We start from the raw sequence: 14133 nt of genomic DNA, 5'->3' as shown, positions 1-14133 counted from the left end.
TGTTGGAGAAAATTAGTTATGATCAGCATAAGTGGTCTATTAGTGTTGACCTGAAGATGGTGAACGTTTCGTTGGGACAATCGTCTGGCTTCACCAAGTATCCATGTTTTCTGTGCATGTGGGATAGTAGAGACCGTGATTAGCATTACACGAAGAAGAACTGGCCTGTGTGAGAGGAACTGGTCCCTTGCAAAGAAAGGAACGTCATCAATGACCTTAGAGACAGAATACTCTTCCCACCGTTGCACTAGCAGTATCAGAATTTGGGGGGAATTTTTGACACCCCTAACAGAAAACTGCGATTAAAATATAGAAAACTCGTAATTTCTCTTTCTAAAGTGGGTTATTTATTTTCTTTATAGAATATGCTTCCAAAATAAACTATTTAAGTTGTTTAAAAAATAATAGAAATATTATTTTTCATTGTTTAAAAAACAGTGTTTACAAAGTGCGTGCGTGCGCTCTGGGAGCCATTTTGTTACGTAATGAAATCAATTGATTTTTATGAGATGAATATTTTTCAATTTTTAAACTTTAAAAATCTATCAAAATTTTCCTATTCGTTCAATTGTTACTTTTTTTTCAGGGTGAATGTAAAATTTTATGCTCTTTTCGATAAACTGAATATAATATTTTAGACAAACGTTGTTTTATAAATTCATCCCCCCCCATTTTGAAATGTCTATGAGAATTTTAATAATTAATTTTGGTCGACACGTTTTAATTTTTGTTTAGAATGTTCCAGTAATTAATAGTCGATCAGTTTATATAATTATATTTAATTCCTGGTTTCCTTTTTTTCGATATATAAAAAAAACCAGACGAATTCGGATTATGCAGATGTATAGTATAATAAAAAAAATATTCAGGTATTTCTTTAAGATATTAAAAAAAGAAAAATACCAATGAACATCTGCGTCATATAGTAATTCGTGTTATTGAAAAAATGAAAACTATCAGATTTTTTCTACGATAGCGTCAAGGCACAATAATAAAAAAACCGGACAAGTTATCTCCCTTAAGTCAGGCAAAAACACCGTCCACGAAGGCCACGCTCTGACCCGACATTCAGCATTCTTCGGAGCAGACGTTCAGACGTATTTACTAGTTTTTAAAGAATTTTATTGGAATAATGGTGAGTTTTTTTGTTTTTTTTTACTACCCGTATTTTTTAACTTTCTGTAACTGATGAGAAAGTTGTATTTAAATTTTATTTTGACTTTTTAAACTTTATTTGAGTAAAAAACATTAATTTTTCAGGTAAGTTCACTTTATCGCCGAAAATGTTTCGGCGATAAAAAGTTACGTTTGTATTACTACTGTCTCTGTCTGTACACATAGATTAAAAAGAAAGTGGTCTAAAAACAAAAATATAGCAAATAAATGTTATCAAAGGCAAGATAAAATATAAAAAACTCGTAATTTCTATTTTTAAAGTGGGTTTATTTTCTTTCTGGAATATACTTCCAGAACTTATAAAGTGAGTTGAGAAATTCGAAAAAGTTGTCCCAAAACAAATATAGAACAAATAAATGTTATCAAAGGCAAGATAAGTTACATTTCTACCTAACTGGATATATTTTTTGTGTTTTTATTCAGTGTAACAATGTAACATGTTTATTCAGCTCGAAAAACATGCAGTGTTTAAAATTAAAAAAAAATTATTGCAAACTTTCTATCATGTTTTATAAATCTGTCCAAGGAAATTTAGATTTTCTTATTTTATTGTTAAAAAAAATTGAATCCAAACCTTTTATTCTGAATTCAAACTGTCTGCTGGAAAAATTTATTTTCTTGTAAAAAAAAAAAATTATTGCAAACTTTCTATCATGTTTTATAAATCTGTCCAAGGAAATTTAGATTTTCTTATTTTATTGTTACAAAAAATTGAATCCAAACCTTTTATTCTGAATTCAAACTGTCTGCTGGAAAAATTTATTTTCTTGTAAAAAAAAAAAAAGACAAATATTGAAAAACTTTTTATTCTGGAATTTAAATCTGTCTAAAGAGAATTTATATTTTCTTATTTTGTTTTTAATAAAATTATTTAAACTTTTATTCTGATTTCAAAATGTACGCTGGAAAATTTTATTTATTTTCTTGTTTTAAAGACATTTGCAAACTTATCTTAATTTGTTCCCACTGAATTTAAAATAAACTCAATTTCTTATTTCAATAAATGCAAATGGAATTTCTTTGTCTTTCTGCTTAATTTCTCACATCTTTGAAGAATTTATAAGAAATTATTTGATTAAAATCTTACTTACATTGCAAAATAGGAAATGTCAATCCTAAAGTGTTACCTTCGTTTATTTTATACAAAACGGAATAAAAAACTTATATTATAAAGAAGACGTGTTTTGGTTTGTTATTATTGTTATTATTACATTAAATATTTGTTTAATCATATATTGTAAATATGAAGAATTCCACACTTTATTCAATATAATCCAATATCGAGATTATTAAGGTTTCTGAATTAGTGGGTTTTTTTTACACTTATAGGCCTCCGTACATAAGTAAGAGATAATTTTTCACTTCCGGTGTCGTTACAACTTGCTTTAAAGACACGCGTTGTCGCGATATGTGTTGGAAAAATCCTTCCATTTAAAAATACATGGATTATAATACATAAATATGAATTAATTCTCATACAGGAAGATTAAAAGAAAGCATATCTTACTCATTAACCAGGTAAGTTCTTTATTTTGCCGTTAAAATAATTATCGTAAGATTCAAGTAATGTTATTGTTCGAATGTTAAGTGAAGAAATCGACGGAAAAATAAATAAAATTGTTTATTTCTCTATTAAAGCTTTTATGATATTAAAATTTGGTCTTTGCTCGTTTTATTGAAATAAAATTTACGGGTTTAAATTACGTTTTACTATTATTAAAATCTGAAAGAAAGATAGGTGTATATTAGGCACCGCCAAAACTGGGGGGGCAGGTCAGTACTTTTTGACGGACCGTCTTTTTAAAAATCTACCAAAAATCAGGTAATTATCCGATCAATACGAAATTTTCAGCGATTATTAGGAGAAGAATGAACTTTATAACAGTGTACTTATTTTTCATAAACGATATTTATATATATATTTTTTTTTTGCTTACAAAACCCCCCCTTGTTTTGAAGTGGGAACAAATATGCTTAAAATAATCATCTGAAACTGAACAAAACATATTGTGTTGTTGTAAGGGACAGAATTATAGATTAAAAAAAAAAAAAAAAAAAAAATTGTTTGCATACCTTATTTTGACGTCTGAATATCAGAACTTCGATTGTGTTTAATTATCCCGCTTTTGAGTTTTGAAGTGTGAGATTCGGTGAATATGTTAAGTAAAATAATTAATTTAAGTTAAGCAAAACAAAAAAAAAATTTTTTTTTATATTTATACGAAAAAAGCCATTTTAAAATTTTTGATAAATAAATTAACAATTTTTTTTTAGCGAGCCGAATAATGCATGACCATTATTAAACAGAGCATGCTTTGAATAATCGATACAAAAAAAAAAAAATTCGATAAATATTGTGCCCTTTGTGTTAAAAATAGCATCATTTTTTTCGATCTCGTTTGAAAACGTTTGCCGCCTTTCGACTACGGTGGACCAAACGCGCTGAAATAATTTTTTTTTATTCTGCTTTAAATTGCCCCCTCCCCCTATTGTGGGGAGCCTGGCCCCCACACACATACACATTAAAAACCAAACTCATACAAATGGTCACCCATCTGGTACTGGCCAGCCTCAGCTTAATAATACATTGAAATTTTCGTCACTGAAAAATAAGTTTTTTTGGCCTGTTTAGTCTTCCATAGTTTTCGTCTCATCGAAAGAAAACGTAAACAGAGTCGATCTGAACTCTTCGGCGACGCGAAATATCTGGTTACATATATGAATAAGTGGAATTATTTGAAATTCAGGTACTTATATTATAATATTTTTGCATATTCTCTTAGAAAATCATCCTAAATCTTAGTTAGACAATAAATGAATAAATAAATTATTTCAAAAACCCTTTTTTTTAAATATTTAAGTACGTTTTTTGTGCAAGACAAAAAATAACAATTGTTAACTTTTTGGGAAAATTTAACATTTAAAATTGAATTAAAAATAGTAGAAAAAGTTTTACATTATTCTGTTTTCTATATGATAAAATTCAGGGTTTTATCTTTCTGGAAAAAAAAAGTTACTCAGAAATAATGGATTTTAATAAATGTAATTTAGTTTTAAAAAACAACAACAACTTGATTTTGCGGCCATTTTTGGCGGTGCCTAGTGTATATTCAAAATGGCGACTTCGCCTGCGAATGTCCCCAAAATTCTGATACTGCTATCCGTCAGCTCATTAGAGATCCAGAGTTCGAAAACTCAACGAACGAAGTGGAACTGAAAGCATGGAAGGCATTTGTTCTGGTGGTGGAGAACTTTCTTGGCAACAATAAATCCAGAAATTACGCAGAACTTGTCAACAACATGCTGACAGTTTTCAGAAACCTGGGTTGCAACATGAGCATCAAGATGCACTGCCTATTTTCACATATCGACCGGTTTCCTGAGAACCTGGGTTAAATGAGTGACAAGCCAGGGAAGAGATTTCATCAACGCATGAAAGAAATGGAAACCAGGTATCAGAGTCGCTGGAACGCAGTCTTGATGGTTGACTACTGTTGGACTCTGAAGAGAGACCTCCCTGCCGCTAAGCTTTCCAGGAGTTCGAAGAGTTCTGACGTTTGAGCAATGGTGACGCACCACACAATTTACATTTACTTACCCTTATCAATGTTCACCATTCAGTTTACAGTAATTGATGTTTCCATCAGGTAATCAATATATATAGTTGGACAAATATTTTTTCTTAAAAACTTCCTTCAAATGATTTAGATGATGTGTATTGACAAAAATGAGTTGATAATGCCATTGTCACACTATTTTTTTTTTCAAATCAACTTAACACACAAACATCACCTAATTGAGAGAAACGGATGCAATTTCCTGATTCAGTAGTGCAAAAATACCTTACATCACTTGTACAAATGTAGACAACGTTCACAAAGTAAAAAATTATTGACCAGCACGTTATCTATCGAAATAAGTGACTTCTTAGTTATAATGTTCGCTATTTGGTACATATTAGATTAAAACAATAGGGAGAATAGATAACTATTATTTAACTTAATGTTTATAATATCCTTGTTTTTTTTTTACTTGTATATATAAATTAGAGTGAGGAGGGTTCTCGGATTTAGTTCATGGATTAGAAAATTCAAGAGCTGAAGATTTATGCCATACCTGATAAATAATGGTAAACTACACATACACACATGCATATACTTAACATACATTTACATAAATATACACATACATACGCCTACGCACCTACACATATAGACACATAAAAATAGGAGGATAAATAGAAATACAATGGAATCATTAAATGCATTAGTTTTGATGATCAGCAAGTCTTATTAGATCTAAAACATTTTTCTCCTTCTCAGCTTATATATATATATATATATATATATATATATATATATATATATATATATACGTGAATTATATAAATATTGAAACATATTCTTAAGGGAAGAAAATGTACAGAAGTTATATTCTAGTAGATATACATATATAACATGAAAATTAATTAGAGTTGGTTAGAGGGGAGATGGGTATAGTTATGTGTACGTTAATAATATAGGTGAAAACAGAGATATAAAAATTGTGTTGACATAAAATTTGTACGGAATTCATAAGATACACATATATAACATATAAAACAGATTCGTAGAATACATATGCATAACAAATATGAAGGAGTCTCTGAAAAAAATATTTATGGTAATATAAGTGTGTATAGAGGGGTAGGTACGTAGTATAGTTGAATCATGGATGAGGTTTAAAAGGGTGAAGAAATTTATGGGTAGAAGGAAATAAGTGTCATTCAATCATACGGAGCATAATACAATACATAAAATTGAGAGTATGCATAAGACACGTTACATATATGACTTTAAGTAGTTTCCAAACCTTCAAATTAAATTTAGGTTACTAAGGAGGTGTTTGATAGTGTTTGCAATGTTTTTTTTTTATTTTTGTTTCATATTTTTATTCCATGTTTTTTATTTAGGAGTTTATTCCTTTCCCCAAATATTGTAATATATAGTTTCCTATTAAGGCATAGGTAGCAAGGTAAATTTATAGGCGAACAGGTGTTTGCTCTCTTAAAAATATTCCAATTTACAATTGGTGATGATCCCTGTTCAATTAATTCATTAAAGTATTTAGATAGTGATGTTCTTTCTGTATAGTTTGGATTTTCAAAGGAGTATTTGTGTTCTGTGTATCTTTCATTGAATGTGTTGCTTGTCATGGCAATATAATTTTCTTTAGTAGAAATAGTTACTTTGTACACAACTGTTGTCATTAAGCAGTTTTCTTTAAGGGGCATTCTGACTTTCTCCTATAATTGCATGATTTAGTTATTGTGTGTTTTTGTTTATACCATTTAATATATTGTTATTATGTTTTTACTTAAATTTTCTAAATTATCACTACAACTATAGCTTAATTTGAGAGTATTTTTTATTAAAGATTTTGTGCAGAATATTTTCGAGAGGGAAATGACTTTTGAAAGTTTCGAGATGATTGTATGTCAACTCTAATCCTCCAACTTTCTTTGACAAGTTGATTAGTAAATTTCTTTCGACACCCAACAGTTAGTTTGTCAACAGACGCGTTTAAAGAAACTCGATGATCAGTTTTAATCAGCCCCCCCACCCAAGAACACAATCTTCTTTTGGTGAAATACGCCCTAAATTTAATAACTTATTAATAACTGAGTATTTGTGTACGTATGTTTGCTTATATGAATATACGTGCGTATATGTTTGTGTATATATGTGTGTATGTATATGCATACATACATATGTGTCTATACGTATGTATGTATGTAGATATATGTCTCGATGTGTATATGTATATATGAGTCTACGTACGCTTAACGATTTATACTTTATCATAGAAGTTTTTTCTTTTAATTTCTCTTTTTCTTTTTTTTCTCTCTCTCTCGATTCCCCCACTCCGTATCTCTTTTTATCTCCATCTTTCTTAGACTTTCCGCCATATTCAACTCGCTATTCACAAGTCTATCTCTCTGTATTTCTTATTTCTATTTATTAACCCTCCATCCCAACTCTCCAACTTTCTTTCAACACGCAACAATTAGCTTATCAGCAGACATGCTTAAAGAAACTCGATGTTCAATTTAAATCAACCTCCCACGCACTAACACAATCTATTGTTCTGGTGAAATACGCCCTAAATTTAATAACTTCAAATTTAAATTGTCTATTTATCCAGCTGTTGATATGAGTTGTGGTAATGTTTTGACCAATTTTTCAAAAGGCTGGAAATACAACTCCTCCATTTTTATCCCTCTTTTTTATTAGAACTCACAACTTATAACCTTTATGCTTTTTTTTTTTGTAAAATCCTACTTTTTTCTTTGTTTTTTTTTTCTTTAGTATCAGATGGTTCAGGGTCGGCTGATAAAGTCTTATTGACTGAACAGATGGATGTTTGTAGCGACGAAATGTAACCGTTTACCTTCTAATAAATAAATAAATAAATAAATAAATATTTTGCTATTGTTATCGAGCATTATCTAACAGTCTCGTTGGGTTGATTAGCATTGCTAATCATTAGCAATTAATTTAATATGTCAAGGCTGGATATATATATATATATATATATATATATATATATATATATATATATATATATATGCTGGAATCTGTGTTAAATACAGAAGTAATCAACCATCTCAACAAAAATAACCTTCTTAGTGACACTCAATATGGTTTCCGTTCTGCTAGATCTACAGCAGATGTGCTTACAGTTATATCTCATAGGATTAGCAAATCTCTCGACGGTGGCAATCTTTCTAGGGCAATTGCTCTTGACATATCTAAGGCCTTTGATAGGGTATGGCATAAAGGTTTACTTCATAAGATCTCTAGCTATGGTATAGCTGGAAATGTTTTCTCAATTATTAAATCATTTCTTTCTGATAGGTTCATAAGAGTAGTAGTTGAGGGGCAAAAATCAGAAGCCCACAGTATTAATGCCGGTGTCCCTCAGGGGTCCATCCTGGGCCCAACTCTTTTCCTGATCTACATTAATGATCTTCCAAATCACATCCTTACATCATTTGTAGACATTTATGCTGACGACACTACAATTTATGGTAGCACATCTAAGACAGTAAACGACCAAGTTCTCTCCAATTCTCTCTCCTCTGATCTTGAGCATGTAGTACAATGGGGAAAGGAGTGGCTGGTTACTTTTAATGCATCTAAAACCAAGCTTCTCTCTTTACATCATCAACATTCTGATCCCCATCTGGCATCAATTGAAATGAATGGCTCTCGTCTTCAGGAGGCCTCAAGTTTTGACAAGCTTCTGGGCTTGACCATTACTCCTGATCTTAAATGGAACACGTACATCAAATCTGTTGCCAAGGCCGCTGGAAAAATGGTGGGATCTTTCTATCGATCCAGTAGATACCTCACTGCTGATGCAATTCTCTATTTATAAAAGAGCCAGGTACGTCCAAGGATGGAATACTGTTGCCACATCTGGGCAGGAGCTGCTAGAAAGGACTTGTCCTGCCTTGATAGAGTTCAAAATAGACTTCGTAGCCTCGTAGGAGATGTCCTTTTCTCTTCCTTGCAACCTCTATCTCACAGAAGAGATGTTGCGAGTTTGTCTCTGATGTATCGTTATTTTCATGGAAAGTGTTCGACTGAGCTTCAATCTATGGTCCCCCCTCGCAAAACTTTCACAAGAAACACTCGTCTAGCTGTAAACACTATCAATAATTCCCCTCACTCTTTATCTGTGCCTAAACCTTAACGTAGATTCCATGAACAAAGCTTTTTTATTAGAACTGCACGCCTGTGGAATTGTCTTCCGTTTTCCTGCTTTCCGGCTGACTACAATATGGTTGTCTTCAAGTCTAACGTAAATAAGTTCTTGATGAGCCGTTCCATATAAGTTATCAAATTTAACAAATTTTCATTACTAATGATTATTATATTGTCCAATTTCTACTGTACACTCTTTAACCCTTATCTTTGAGTGGCCTCTTGGCCTTGATAATGTGTTGATACCTATGAAAAAAAAAAAGAAAAAGTCCAATGTGAACAAGTTCTAATTGAATCGTCCCCCTAAGTAATCCAAGTTACAAAATTCCCACTGTTTACTATGCTAATATCACAATGACTAATGTATACCTATTAACTCTTATCCTTGAGTGGCCTCTGGACCTTGATAAGTGGTGACACCCATGTAAAATATATATATATATATATATATATATATATATATATATATATATGATGATTGCTGCATCTTTCCAGATGATCGCCGTCATACTGAGTTCTCCCAATCGCTATGTGCTATAGTTTATTTTAAAATAATAAGACTCACACTAAGTTAAATATAGTTTACTTGTATAAAAATATCTTTAATTAGAAGTAATTATTATTGAAACAAAATCGACAATTATTTCTACTTTTTTTCCATCTTTCTTCTGTGGTGTACGCTTTCAGCGTCCTAAATTCTCTGTTCGAACGAAACAAACTTTCGATTTGTAGTTTTAGAATTACATTGTTATATCGTTCTAAAACGAACATTAAATTATTCGTATATAAACAAACTAATTTAATGTTCCTAGTATGTTATCACCTTCTATCCTCCTTTTTAATAAATAGGATCTCCCGATCACTGAATACGTAATGTGTAAAAAAAAAAAAAAAAAAATGATGTCAATCCTTTACTGAAGTGTAGCTTTATAAATATACCTCTAGTGAAACTAAAATATACCTTCTTGGTCTTCTGGCTAGGATCTATCTGTTTTGTCTAAAGATGGTAAAATAATATTGTGGGGGCTGAACGTCTGTGTGTGTGTGTCTGGTCACGAATAGGCTCCTATATTGTTGACTATTATAGAAAACTGATTACATATAATGATAGAAGCTGTATCGAGACACAGGAATTGGCATGTTTGATCTGGCATAATGATGATTCATTAAAATTGTGGGGTCTGCGTACGCGCCTGGTCCACAAAGTATGGAAATAAAAAATTTAAAAATTAAAAAAAAAAAAAACGTTTACAAGTGTTTTTGATATAGATGTACATAATAATACTTTGATAAGTATGTTTTAACTTAAATAGGGATGGTATAATAAAATTGTGGGGTCTGCGTTCGCGCCTGGCCTCCATAGAATGGAAATAGGCACACACTTTAATAAAGACTTTTTATATCTATCTGCGTAAGTACATTTTGATAATTATGTTTCAGTTTGAAGAAATATGGTATAATAAAATTATGGGGTGTTGGTCCGCACCTGACCTCCATAGAATTGAAATATGTCACAAAGATTAACAAGGTTTTTTTTAATATAGATCCACAGAATATTGTGATAAGTGTTTCAGTGTGAACAGGTATAGTATAATAAATTATGGTTTTTATCCATTTTATTTTTACTTTCATTATATTTTGCTTTGGTTTTGATACCCCCAAATTCGAAGGATCTCTTTATAACCCTTTCCTTTTTATAACCTATCATACTTTCATAAATCAGAGTCCATTTTCTGTAGACTGTTTTTGAACCCAGTCAACGACGGGTACTTTTTCTAGTATATATATAATTGTTGTTTTACTTAATTTAGTATTAGTAAAATAACAATACTAAATAAATAAGTAATATTTGTTTACGTATATAGAAAAAGAAACGTATAATCTAAGAAAAAAAGAGCTTCAAGGTGAAGATGCTAATTAACTGTATTATCATTTTAAAAATCAACAAGAAACCTACATAAGTTTAAAAGTGATCAAAAATTAACAGTAAAATGACCTGGAACTTCGTGGCGTTACGGTTAACGCACTAGACCGTAATACGTATGGTTTGAGGTTCGATTTCTAGAAACAGTCTAGCTACGGTTAGGAGAGATAGGACCTCGAAACATGCATGTCCGTAGATTACATCTTCAAGGTGATCATATTAATCGTTTAAAACAACCAACAGAAAATGTACATAATTATATATGTGTGTTGTGTAGGAATATGTTTCTTCAATTATATTTCACCTTTTATTCATACCAATCCTTTAATTTATGAAGCTCAATGTAATTACAGAGCATACAGGGCGACCCAAAAATAACAAAAAACATAGAAAGTATATCTAGAACATGTGCTGTAGAACTGAGAAAAAAAGGCCACAGACCCCAGTGTTTTGATGTGATGTTTTGAATATAATAAACTAGTTATGACCAAAGTTTCATTTTATTCGGACAGAACGCAAAGAAATGGGGCTTAATTAGAGGTGGGACCCGTTTTTTTCATTAATTATTATATCAATCAATAGAGTCTATTTCGCCCATAACTCATCAGAATGCTGCCAAGACTGTGCCAGTTGGCACAGTTTAATATTCAAATTTAAAATCGTTAAATACAATTTAGGCGCGCAGTGCAATTGATTGTTTCGGCGCGTTAAAAAAATGAAAAATGACACCCACGCAAATTCCGGCGTGACCTTTATATACCAAAGGTGCGGACCTAGTTGAAAGCACCCCATATGATGTCTTCCGTCCAATGGAATTCCTCCTAGGACACGTTTTAAAACTGATTTTCTAGAGCTCGTTTGGAGCCGATCAAATCGAATATAAACATGCACAAACACAAAATCTATCTCTTTAGTCTCTTAGCCTTTCGAGCATTCTTTCGTCTCTTTAAACTCTTCCGACGCATTCAACGCTTTCTCATTAGGACTTACCACGCGTGCAAACATCAATTATTTCATTTCCACTGCTCCGCGCATTAATACTCTCTTTTAACAGACGAACATTAATATTGTCTCTGTTACAAATTTGAACATTCAAAGAACACAAAAAAGACACTCTCCATCTTTCATATGAACTCAAAAAAAGGAACTCTGAAATATTGAGAACTATGTTTTAACTTGTTATTGTTTGTTATTTCTATTCCAGAAATAAACCTCCGTTTGTGTTGCACATAAGATTTCTTATTTTTATTTTTATTATTTGTGGAGGAAGTCAGTTCCCAGAAAAAGGCCAGGCGACCCCCACAAGTTGGTGACCCGACGCAGAAATCATATGCACAACGAAATCTTATAACCTATTAAACAACCATGACTCAGCGGCAAAAGCGACAATTTTTTTTCGACCACAATTTCAAGCTCCGCGTCATCAGAAAAAGTCAGTTGACAGTTTAAAGGCTTTGAAATCACTTTCGAGCGAAGAAAACAAACATGGAACCTTCCTGTGTTGAAAAACCTCTGGCAACGTTAACGGTAAATATACCAGCATTTAATCCTACCAACATAAAGACCTGGTTTATCCAAATCCAGGCCCTTTTCGACGCAAAGCGGATAACGTCTCAACGAACCAAATACTGTTACTTGGTGGAAAAACTCTCGGCAGACGTCGTCGAAGAGGTGGCGGATTTATTAGAGAATGTGCCAGAAGACAACCCATATAACGAACTTAAGGAGGCCATCTTACGACGGACAGGCTTTTCAAACGAAACAAGGTTACGTAATCTTTTCACCCAAGTAGAATTGGGAGATCGCACTCCATTGCAACTTTTGCGATACATGCGTACATTGCTAGGGGACAACAAAATGTCCGAAAATATAATGAGAAGTCTGTGGCTGGATAAACTTCCAGACACAACAGTACAAATCCTAGCACCCACAACGGAAGAGACAAATATTGAAAAACTCGCCGATATGGCAGATCGAATCCATGAAAATCTGAGGCACCGCAAAGTAAACTCAGCACAAGCACAGCAGAAACAGACGTGCGACGACGATATATCGGGACTAAAAATGACGGTCGAAAATCTCACTCGACAAGTGCAGGAATTAACGCAAATAAACCATCGTTACTCATTTAATAAACGATCGGACTACCGAAAACGAAGTCTTAGTAGAGGTCGAAGCAACACACGGGAACGAGCGAACGAAATCTGTTTTTACCACAAAAAATTCGGCACACAAGCTCGGCGTTGCACTTATCCTTGTTCTTTTAAAAACAAGAATCAGGGAAACGAATATTCCGGCCAGTAGAGACGACGACTGTCGCTGGATTTTCCACTAAAGGTCGTCTATTTTTTATTCGTGATAATAATCATGGATTTAACTTCTTAATAGACACTGGAGCTGAAATCAGCGTGATACCACCTCTACGTAAACAAAAAGCTATTCCACAGCCTTACCACCTCCAAGCAGCTAATGGCACACAAATACCGACATACGGTGAAAAATATTTAGACGTCAATCTCGGCCTGCGCCGCACATTTCCGTGGATTTTTACCATAGCCAACGTGACGACACCAATATTAGGAGCAGATTTCCTAGCACGGTTTAATCTGTCAGTAGACATGACTAGTCGCACACTGACTGATAACCAAACAAAAATCGTAATTAAAGGTATCACCACAAGATACCAGTCTACTGGGATTAGTTCTGCCTTACCTGAAGAGACGTACATTCGTCGGCTGTTTCAAAAATACCCACAACTTACTCAGCCATTCAAAGTCACGGATAATATTAAACATAATACAAAGCATTATATTAAAACGAATAGACAACCCGTCTACGCCACTCCCAGACGTCTGAAGTCGGATAAGTACAAGATCGCAAAAGACGAATTTCAACGCATGTTGCAACAAGGAATTATCCGACCTTCCAAAAGTGCGTGGTCATCTCCTCTACACATGGTACAGAAAGCAGACGCGACAACATGGCGTACATGCGGCGATTTCAGGAGATTAAATGCACAAACTGTACCGGATAGATATCCTATCCCACACATTCACGATTTTGCAATCGGACTGCAAAATGCCATGGTATTTTCCAAACTGGATTTAGTAAAAGCATATTACCAAATACCGGTGGCGGATGAAGATATCCACAAAACAGCACTGACCACACCATTTGGACTTTACGAATTCGTCAGAATGCCATTTGGACTTGGGAACGCTTGTCAAATCTTCCAAAGGTTAATAGACGAGGTTTTTAGGGACCTTCCTTTCGTATTCGCTTACG

This window comes from Euprymna scolopes, chromosome 8, assembly GCF_053919585.1.
Source record: "Euprymna scolopes isolate OS-2025 chromosome 8, ASM5391958v1, whole genome shotgun sequence".
NCBI classification, from domain to species: Eukaryota; Metazoa; Mollusca; class Cephalopoda; order Sepiida; family Sepiolidae; genus Euprymna; species Euprymna scolopes.
This window is presented reverse-complemented; position numbering follows the sequence as displayed.